The sequence below is a fragment of the Metopolophium dirhodum genome, chromosome 5 (assembly GCF_019925205.1).
Source record: "Metopolophium dirhodum isolate CAU chromosome 5, ASM1992520v1, whole genome shotgun sequence".
Classification (NCBI taxonomy): domain Eukaryota; kingdom Metazoa; phylum Arthropoda; class Insecta; order Hemiptera; family Aphididae; genus Metopolophium; species Metopolophium dirhodum.
Window position 1 is genome coordinate 19,159,801 of NC_083564.1, and position 11,293 is coordinate 19,171,093.

The 11,293-nt window shown below is 30.0% G+C and overlaps 1 pseudogene; it reads right to left on the reverse strand.

Moving 5' to 3' along the window:
* Positions 1-5,158: 5,158 nt before the first annotated feature.
* Positions 5,159-10,978, reverse strand: LOC132945047 (kelch-like protein 2; annotated as a pseudogene).
* Positions 10,979-11,293: the final 315 nt, after the last annotated feature.

Genomic DNA, 11,293 nt, shown 5'->3' on the forward strand with positions numbered 1-11,293 from the left:
ACTAACTACTAAGCCACTAAAATAATACCATGTCTATTATAGTAATATTTTAAGTAGCTATGAGTTATTAGATGATTTTAAAATGTTAGTTATAAGTACCTACTGTCGATCTATCAATATAAATAATTTGTAAAATTAGTCCAAGTATCTATAAAAAATACTGCTTCTAATATAGTGAATAGTAATATATGACCAAATATAAGTTATATTTTTGTGTAACTTTTTATTTATTATCATTTAGGTTTTTTTTTATTAAAAAACATAATAATTACAGTTTTTACATTAGGGAATTTTTTCATAGTTTAAAAACACTGTAAATTACAGTGAGAATTAGCGACCTAGTTGTGATCAATTCATCAATATATTCTCCTCATCAATATAATATAATGCAATATAATCATGGAATGTGTGTGTGAAATATTTGTGCAGACATTTACAGTCATTATTATTTATGAACGTTTAGGCAAGGCAGTACACTTTCCTATGTCTAGGTAATGGAAGGCACTCCTCTTTCAAGTTATGACCTATAAGTAAAGACCGAATTTAATTTCTTTAAAAATATGCAAAATTGCACTAAAAATTTGTAAAAATTTCAATGAACATATATTTATATCGCAGTACCGCTTAGGTATAAATAAATATATTACAATTGCAATGAAAATACATCAATGTTACATAATAAATATATAATTGTAAATTATTCACATAAATAACATACCTAACCGTATTTACCTTCTACTTTAAAATAATATGGATTCAGATACATTTTATATTGATAATAATGATCCGTCTGAATGGGATTATTAATGATGTAACTCGCGATTATGTGGCAAAACACGGAATAAATCAAAATTTAAATGATGATTTTACATGTTCTAAACGTGAGTATCCTGACATAAATAGATTTTTAAATAAATCATTATTTATTGGAACACGTATAAATGGTACAGTCACGACGACGGTTAGTGTTTTCGAAATCTACTGGTACAGTGTCTTGGCACCATGTCGACTCTTTGGAAGTACACATTTATCGACATTAGTAACTATTGGTTTCAGGGGCGTATACAAGGGGGGGATGTGGGGGTCAGATCCCCCCCCAATAGGCCTTTTTTTAAATTTTATAAAATAGTGTTTTTAATGACTTAATGTAAGGAAATTACAAGGAAAAAAAATGGCAAGAATTTTTTGTAAATTTTTATTTTAACACATGCAACAATTAATTAAAAATAATTTACTTAATATTAATCAGTAATCATATATTTATTTCATATTCATATAATCGTATTATGTGATATTTGATAAATGTATATTATATATACAAGTATAATAAATTATTATAAGATAATAATATGTGGCAGACCAGCCACGGGCCGTCGCCAGTCGCCACCGTCACCGATATCAACGCGGCATGTCCGTGCGTATAAATAATACATTTTCCTATACATGAGAAAAAGAAATATAAAAATAGCTAAAAATAGCTTAAATAATAAATATTATTATCTAAAAACAAAAATCAACCACAAATATTATGTCAGTTGTACGAACAAGTCATAACTACATATAACTACTTGTAGAATTTAAAATAAAATGTATTGAATATATATATATGTTTTATCATTTATTAGGTATTTAAATGTGCACATACCTAGGTTTAGGTATTTTTGTTCCATAATTATTTGTTTGCAACTGATCCCCCACCATACAAAAGTTATGTATACGCCACTGATTGGTTTACGTATGTATTTGTGCACGTTCGCAACAAATTGTACAGCAGAGCGGTCGTTTTCAGCATTGAAAAGAGTAAAATCGCATCTTCGTTCAACTTTGGAGTCAGATAGATTAAACGCGACATCAATGCTACACATAGAATCTGAGATGCCTCGAAGTATAAATTATGACGATATAATCGACGATTTCGCGTCTAAAAAAGTTCGTCGTAAATGTTATAGATAACATAGGACGTATAAGATTAAAAATTCATACTGCTAATGCCTGATCAGAATTTATAATTATTTGTTTTGTTCATAATGACTATTGACCTAATTTCTTTAAAATTAAATAAATGTATTAGAAATAATTACAACATTTTTTTTTCTTGGGGTAGGGGTGGCATATTTAAAAGGGCCTAGGGCGGCACTTGTTCGAAATCCGGCCCTGATAACATAATAATGAACATTAACAAATTACAAAATTATAAAATTAAAAATAGTATAAAAATAAAATATTATAAAAAAGTATTTAAAAACTAAAACATATACATTTTCTGAGTTAACATTTTTAATTTATACGAATTGTTTAAATTGTGATTTTGAAAATTGTATCGTATGCTACAACTGTCGTCGAAACTAAAATACATTCGTATAATGTATGCGTTTACCGACTAGCGATAACAGAGATACCATCTACACGTCAATGTAGTGAAATTGCATATACACAGCGCCGGTTAACAGATGTTAATAAAATATTAACAATAATGTAACAATTCAAATTATTTTACGGACCATATAGTTATTTTTTGTGAGTGAGTTTTAAACTCGACAAAGCAAATTATAAGTGAAATATAATAATGTTATAATTAGTTATACCACGCACACTGATTATTTTTCAACAGAACTTCTTAGTGAAAATATTTTATCAAATTATATTTTTAAAAATCGGGGAAGTGGGTGTCACTCTGCGGTACAGTAGGTTACAAGTCGGTAATTGTAATGAATGGTGTTAAGTTCGACTTCAATGATAAAATAATAATATCATTGTACACGATAACCAATTTTGAGAAGAAACCATATCCACGTGTGTCATAATTGTATAAATAAACAAATTTAAAAGTTGAACAATTTTTACAAATATCTAAAATATATCATTTTTTGATAGATATAGAATAACATTACTATTATTGGGAACCTTCTATTAAAATCTCTTATGTTAGCTAGAAAAGAAAAACTTTTATGAATTTCTAACTGAAAAATAGTTTACAAAATTTAAAACAACTATCATGGCCTAACACCTAAATAGTTTGAAAATTTGACCATGTATGGAAAATGCATATATAACAATTCGGTGAACATTTCATGAGTCTACGGTTATTTGTTTTGGATGTACAACAAAATATCAATGATCGATCAATAATTTACCACTATAAATATTAAATATCGTAAAAATTATAAGTTCAAAAGCTTATAAAAAATTAATTCGTTTCGTTTAAGTACACTTTTTTTATTATAGGTAGGAATACTTCTTTGATATTTTCTATTACAATTTTTAATCATATGTATGAAAAGAAAAACTTTATTATATGTACAGTAAGACATCCCCTGGACTGGTGTCAATTTGTCAAGACTGGGACAATAGCATTCGACAGATTTCTACCCTAATTAACTATTCCAAACCTCCTACCTGCAATTTAATTACATTTAATATACCTACTAGGTATAACAGGAAGACCTGACAAATGCAATTTTCATTCCAATCAATATTGTTATTTTTAAATATAATATTATTTTTATTTTTAGTAAAAAATCTGATGGTCCGACAGTCCAATTTGACAGGTCTTCCTGTACAGTGTGAATTATTCCAACCATCTACTTACAATTTAATTACCGAACTGATATACAATTATAGCCAATAGGTTTCTTGCGGGGCCGCTGTAAAAAATTTGAATTAAATGATATAAAAATCATTGTACTTACACGAAAAAAGATTCTGAGCGAAGATAATCTATCAGAGTATTCAGAAAACATCACATTTGAAAATGTCAATGTGATTATAAAATATAGTAATATATACGTCTTAAACCATTTCAAATACCCATTAATTATTCTTCCTTTGAATGTCAAATTTCGTCCAAATTTTGAGGACGTCACACCCGCATGTGTTGTCCCCGTCTTACACACGTACGATATATACAAAATGTGTTTACGCAGTCTGAGTAGAACTCACACAATTTTGGTTCTAGAATAAAAATACCTATTATAAAATTTAATTGTGACAATATTTCTGAGGGCAAGTCGTTGCATTTATTTTAAAAAATTTAAATTTTGAAAAGTTAAAGGTTTTTTAAAAGAAATTTTTTCTACTTCTAAAGGGTATAATGAACGTCATATTGGGTATAAAGGAAAAAACGCAACGACTGCTCAAACGAATTTTGTCCATGACGTACGTGTAGAAGACTGAGGACAACAAACGCGGGTGTGACGTCCACTTAAAATATCGATAGGTAACAGAAACTGTGTTTATAAATGTTTCATATTTTTTGGTTACAATATAAACTACTTAAGACAAACGTATTAATTTGAACATTTTATACATTTTTAACTACAAAATATTTTACAATTTTTAAATAAATCAATTTTGAACTTAAAATGCTTATAAAAAAATTGTGCCCATACATTTTTAACTGATATTATAACAACGTATGAGGTGACACGGTACACAGCGGCAACCAGTACAAAGTGCAGGTACCGCAGCGGTCTACACCGTCAACTCTCCCACCGACGCGAAAAGGCAAGTCTTGTAAAGCGAGTACCGGCAGCCGGCGACCTAACTCTTGTTCACCGACAGTTTTAACGACAACTCACTGCCAGTGACCATTCCATGTCGAATACACCAGCTCTCGTCCGATCACTGAAGTTAAGCTTTCGACCACCGTGTGAACGCTTTTGAACGGGTCTAATACCACTGTCGGTAGTATATCATTGTTATTGTTATTAACCCGAATAAACGACCCTAGTAGACTTTTCACTTTAAAATTGTGTTGTGCGATTTCTGTGAGAGTCACCCTCTCCTGCAACCACAAACAGCGACCAGCTTACCGCGAGCAGCATCTACACCGTAACCGTGTAAGAGTTACCTATATTAAATAAACTAAAAAAAAATGAAAATACCTATATACAGCCCAACGAATCAAAATATTTTGAAAATTTTATCAACATTTTGTGAAAATTTTAAGTATCTATGCTTATCATGAATAAAAACACAAAAAAATATTCAAAAATCAATAAATTCATCACTCCAAACAGAAACTTAAAGATTTGACTGATATACTGCAATATAATTAACTTAATAGTTTTTTTATTTATTTTTTAAATAATCAATTTAAATTATAAAAAAAATTTTAACAAACTTTCACAAAAACGAATAGAACAATACCTGTTTCGTCATAAATTATAAATAAATATGATTATATTAAATAATTACTACAAACGATGAGACCATTCTGTATGCTATTTAGTTGTAAGACATAGAGGTCTATCAACAACTACTCCACCATATATTTGTATGCCATGTCTTGACAATGTCTCCGTGGTCCAAGTATTGGTGTTGGGATTGTAAATTTCTACAGTATCAGATTCTCCGCTCATAACATACAATAAACCATTTAATGCGACTACTCCTATACAAAAATTTAATTTAAATTCAATATATATTTGCAATGTTAATCCTAAAAAATATAATTATTTTAGTTACCAGGACAAAATTTGGATGAATACATATCAGCTATATAAGACCAAACTCCATTGCTGGGTCTATAAACCTCAACACTTTTAAGATACTCTTTATTATAGCCACCAATAGCATACATAAGACCGTTCAAGACTCCTACACCAACACCTTGACGACACACAGACATATCTGCAACTGGTGTCCAAGCGTCAAGTGTGGGATCATAATATTCCACTGATTTCAAACTTCTACCATTAGCAGCACCCCCAACCTACACAATTAAATTAAATTAAATATAAATGTATTACAAATTAAAAATAAATAAATATAATTATTTACCGCATATAAATGATTATTGAGTACACCAACACCAAAATGACTTCTCTTAATTGACATACTAGACACCATTCTCCAATTTTTAAAACTAACATCAAATACCTCTACACTATTTAAAGTACTGTTGCCGTCACGTCCACCAACCTAGAATTAAAAAATAATATATATTAATAGTATAAAATAAGTAAAATATTGGTTTAACTTACTGCATATAAACAATCATCTAATACACCAACGCCTAATTCTTTTCGTTTAACTAACATGTTGACTATTGGAACCCAAGATGGTGATTGCAAAGATACATCAAGCATACAAACAGATTTAGAACTCAATAGATTTACACCTCCTACGGCAAAAACAAACTGATCTCTGATTACGCCTAGACCAGCTGTCTGACGACAATCTTTTATCCCTGGAGCATTCTCTCGTAGTTTGGTTGACGGGTCATACCATTCTGTATAACACTTTGGCGATGTTTCAGACCGATTAAACATTAGAATAATCTAAAATAATTAAATGGACAAAATTAATGTAAAGGTCGATTAATCAATTAGGAATCATACTTTTTGAGAGCCTCTAAACTGTCTAGGCTTAAACCTGATTGATTTTGGAATGGCGAAATGCTGTTTTGATTTTTGTAGATTAAAACGTAAAGCTTCAATTATGTAATCATTACCTAAAAACATTAAAATAATGATTCTTAAAATGTACACATTCATAATGATGGTATTTATGAAAACGAGATACCGTTAGGAATATTATTCAGAAGAGATTCTTCAGATATACCAAATAATATATTAGTTTTTAATAATGGAAAACGTATATTTTCCATTAATTTTGGCAAAAAAACTTTTCTCTGATCCAAATCATGTTTTACCCATTTGATAACACTTTCAAATACCTACAATAACAAATATTAAAATATAATATAAATTTTTTAAGCCACCCATTAGTTCACAGGATCCCATAAATATAATAGACCTTCAAACTCTTGGGTTCCAACTTTTTATAGCAAGCAACAGAATATTAATTTTTATACTATTATGGTATTAAATTTATTTTTTGTTATTTTTAAATACACACAATATGGATGTGGAGTAGACGGTTCATATGCTGCATCTGAAATATTTTGCATATTGATTGACCTGTGGTCCACGGAGGTGGTAGTTATGGTAACTAGGTTACAGTCGCGGCCAACAGGAAAAATTAATTTTTTAATATAATCTGATAAAATGGATTTTAACCAATTTTTTATTTCATTAGATAGTTGATACTTTATATAATTATACATAGCTTACAATAGATGTTTAGATACTTAATATTGTATTTATATCATTTTCTATACATGAAAACTTTTTCACTATTTTTAAATATTTGAAATAAGAACTTAAAATAAATATGTTAGTTATTTTGTTGTAATATAAAAATATTATTGGTGGGTACTTTGGAACTTCTAATGTATATTATATTGTATAGTGATCTATTGAAATGCAATTTTAAGGGAAAAATTACAAAACTTACTACAGTAATATAGTATTACTACATAATGTATAATAGTTAAATAGATTGCTTTGATAACAATATCATAAAATATACTTAGTCATATTATTAAACCGTCTTCCATCACAATCGCCCTTTGTATACAACGATTTTATTTTAATTCAAAGATTATAACTTGGGGCCGGAATTATATTCTTTTGAGTCAGACGGGGGTTCGAAATCTTTACAAATTATGAAACAGGTGAGTTAATGGTAAAAGTTTTTATTGCATATTTGGGAATATTTCAAGATATTCAATATTTTTTGTTGCAGTGGTGTAAACAATATAAATTATATGTCCGATAATAGTGATATGATATTGTATGAATTGCAAAATCCACAATTTCAAGCATTTTTAGAAAAATATACTGGCAAACATAAACACAATGAAAGTCAGTTAAAAAAAATTAACCATCACATTGTTATAAGACTATATCCAATATAAAAATGAAATAAGCGATAATAATATTTGGTTTGCTGTTGATGAGGCAACGGATATAAATTACTGTTATGTGGCGAATTTATCTGTTGGGATATTAAAGTCAAATCATGCAACTCGTTCTTTTCTCTTAACATGTAAAGTATGTATCTATTTATATCAGTTTTTTGTGTTAAGTGTTTATTCATTTTGCATATAAATGCATATTTGTAGTTCAAGAGAATATTTTAATAAAAAAGCATATTTTATTATGATTTTTAAAGAATATTATCAACTTTTCAAGAGAATATTAGAATCTTATTTTGGTTATTTAAAAAAAATATAATTCCAGCCCCTAATTATAACATATTTGTTACAGCAATCCCTCTAAACACTTACTGGACAGCAGGGGGACAATACCTACTAGCCCAACTATTTTTTAAGTTGATTTTTCATACAAAATATCAAAATGCAAATTGCCAATTGTAGTTAGCTTACTTTTTCTTCAGAAGAAACAGCAAGGTCATTAGAGGAAATAAGCTTCACAAAATCTTCAGAAGATAAAGATAGAAAATCTTCGCCTTTAACCACTTCTCTAAAAATAATAAACATTATTTTTATAATTAATTACTGACTAATACAGAGAATTGAGTTAATTATATCATACAAAAACTGTTTTTTAATGAATGCTTCAGAACTTGATAACAAATCTGTACAGTTATGTAAGTCAGCAAATGCTCTGATACCAATACAATTAGATGCATCCAGTTCTTTTTGTAAAAACTCAGCACATGCATTAGTTACATACTCTAGCTGTAAGACATTTGCAGCTGGTTACAACACCTTAGAAATCAACAATAATTCACATTCAAATGATATGTTATTTGAAGTCAATATTATATTAATTATTCAATTATACCTGTACATTTTCTTTTGTGATCATAATTTCTCCAGTATAAATATAATCTACTAATATTTGTAAAATGGTGGAATCTAATTCTCTTATATTTACAAGATCTTTATTGCTCTCATCAAAATTGCTAAACATTGCTTGAAAATATGGACTAGCTGCCATAAGAACATTTTTATGACCAAACGTTATACATCCATCATCTGTTTCAAATCTAATATCACATAAAACTTCATTTCTAAAAACAAAAATGTGTTAGGTACTAATATTTATTCTGAAAGAAGCTAAAGTTATTGACACCATACTTGCGTAGAGATTGTAAGTCTTCTAGTATTTTAACAGAGTGAAAGCAATTTCTAAAATGTGTTGGTATACATTCCTTTGATTTCAGAACTTGCTTTAGGGGATTTTCACAAAATGAAGCCTGAATGGTATCCATTTCTTTTACTGACGTAACATTTTTAAAAATAATTGTGATCAATTTTAATATCATCTTAGTGTTAAGACTTAATACTAAATTTAAGTACCTAAAACGGCGTAAAAATCAACAAAATACCGATGTTAAGAAACTATTAACTTATTAGTTACAATTATAAAAAATATGGAATTATGAACATCATTATTCCTAGATAGTAAATTGTATGTAGATTTAATGAGAGGCATACCATTTTAGTTTTTTTAAATTTTTGATACCAAAATGTTTACAGATCCTTTTAAAAATAATTACGATAATCACAAGTCACAACTACTACCTACACTAGGTAGTAGGTTTATCTCTTGTTAGTTATGTACACATTCAATTTGATGAAGAATTTATTTAAATAATAATCATAAAAAAATTACAATACCTATTACCTATAGGTTAGATGATTATACAATCCTAATGATTCTATATTAGATTCATAATAGGTACATATTGGCGTTTTCATTATATTTTTAGCATTACTAAGTTGTTTAATGTTTTTCAATAAGTATAAATGCCTTTTCTTCACAAAAAATCTACAACAACTTTATGGAACAGTTATTTGTAACTTCACATCATGAAAACAATATTATTTAAAGAACAATATTCATATTTTTATTAATATTAAAATATTATTGAATTGAAATACGTATATAGAATATGTACCTATTTTCCAACTTATGTATTGTAGTTTAAATCAAATATGTGGGGAATCAATAATAATGGATTTCTAAAGTTCTAGAGAGTAAGTATGGCATTGAAATATGGGCTTTTATGTTATATACCTAATCGATCTTGGAATCTAAATTATCACACATAACCTTCTCACTCCGACCTCATGAATGCTCACGGATCACCCTAAAACAATTCTATTACACCTCATTATTCACAAGTAAAATATCTCGGCCTCACACTAGATAGAAAACTTACCTGGAGTCCTCACCTCGAGGACAATTCGAAAAAAAACAGAAGACTTCACCTACTAAGGTCCTTGCTCATGTCTAACATCAACATCCATGACAAATTTCTTATTTACGAGTCTCTTCCGTCTCTTATGGACCTACAACATCATACTCTTAGGCCCAGCAAAAAAAATCAAACATCCAAACGAATCAAGCCTTCCAATCTATTTTTCTACGTATCATCGCTAAAGCTCCATGGTACATAACGAACAAACTACTCCACGATAACCTCCAAATTAAAACCATCCATCTACAGCTATCTTCTACAAAAGGTTCCATGGGAAATTTCATTCGAACTCCAACCAACTCATCTCATAAATGGCCTCAAAGACACTTCCCGACAACTCTACAGTAGACGCCTCAAACGCAACTGGTGCAGAGATCTACTCATCTTATACGACCACGCTTACACAGTAGGCAAACAATTCATTGTAAAAGGTAACTCGACTACGGGTCTTCCGTCAAGTCGTCATTCAAGGCCTGTATCATAAAGTTCATTCATCAAATTTACTTATTGTACCCAAGTTATCGTCACTGTTTAAAAAAAAAAAAAAAAAAAACAGATATTTGAATAGAATAGGTAAGTACATTTATATACATAGACAAATACGACCTACGCGAAAAACTAAGACAAAAATTGTGACAAGTCTTACCTCGTCGTGCGGCGGTATATTGCGGCAGTGGTGGTGGTGTCGGGGAGCAGCGACTCTCGGCGCGTGCCGCGTGTCTTCGACGGCGCAAACGGCGAGTGACAATATTGACAAGCGACAACAGCGAACGGTAAAGACCACGGACTATAATACTGAAATAAGTACTATATATTATAGTAGTACAAAGGACAAAAGTGACACAAAGAACAGTGTAGAGTGGTCAGAGTTCAGCTGATCAGCAGACGTGACCACGGTCCACGAGTACGAAACTTGCGGTAACTAAAATAACGACGGGCGATTCGGCGATTGTGTGCGTGCGCGCGATACGGATTTGACGAGTTTGACATTGGACGGCGTCTACAATATTGTCAATTATTACTATTGTTCTGTTATGCTATTCAATGCCACAGCCCACGATGCCCGCGAGAACGCCCATGACAAAATATATTTTGTCACGAGAACGCCGATAATGTCCGCGTGGCGTCGTATAACGAATATTCGTTATTCTTAAGACCCGCAGTTGGTCGCGTCCATTTTTTTTACTCATTTGGTCGTGTGTCGAGCGATGCTCTC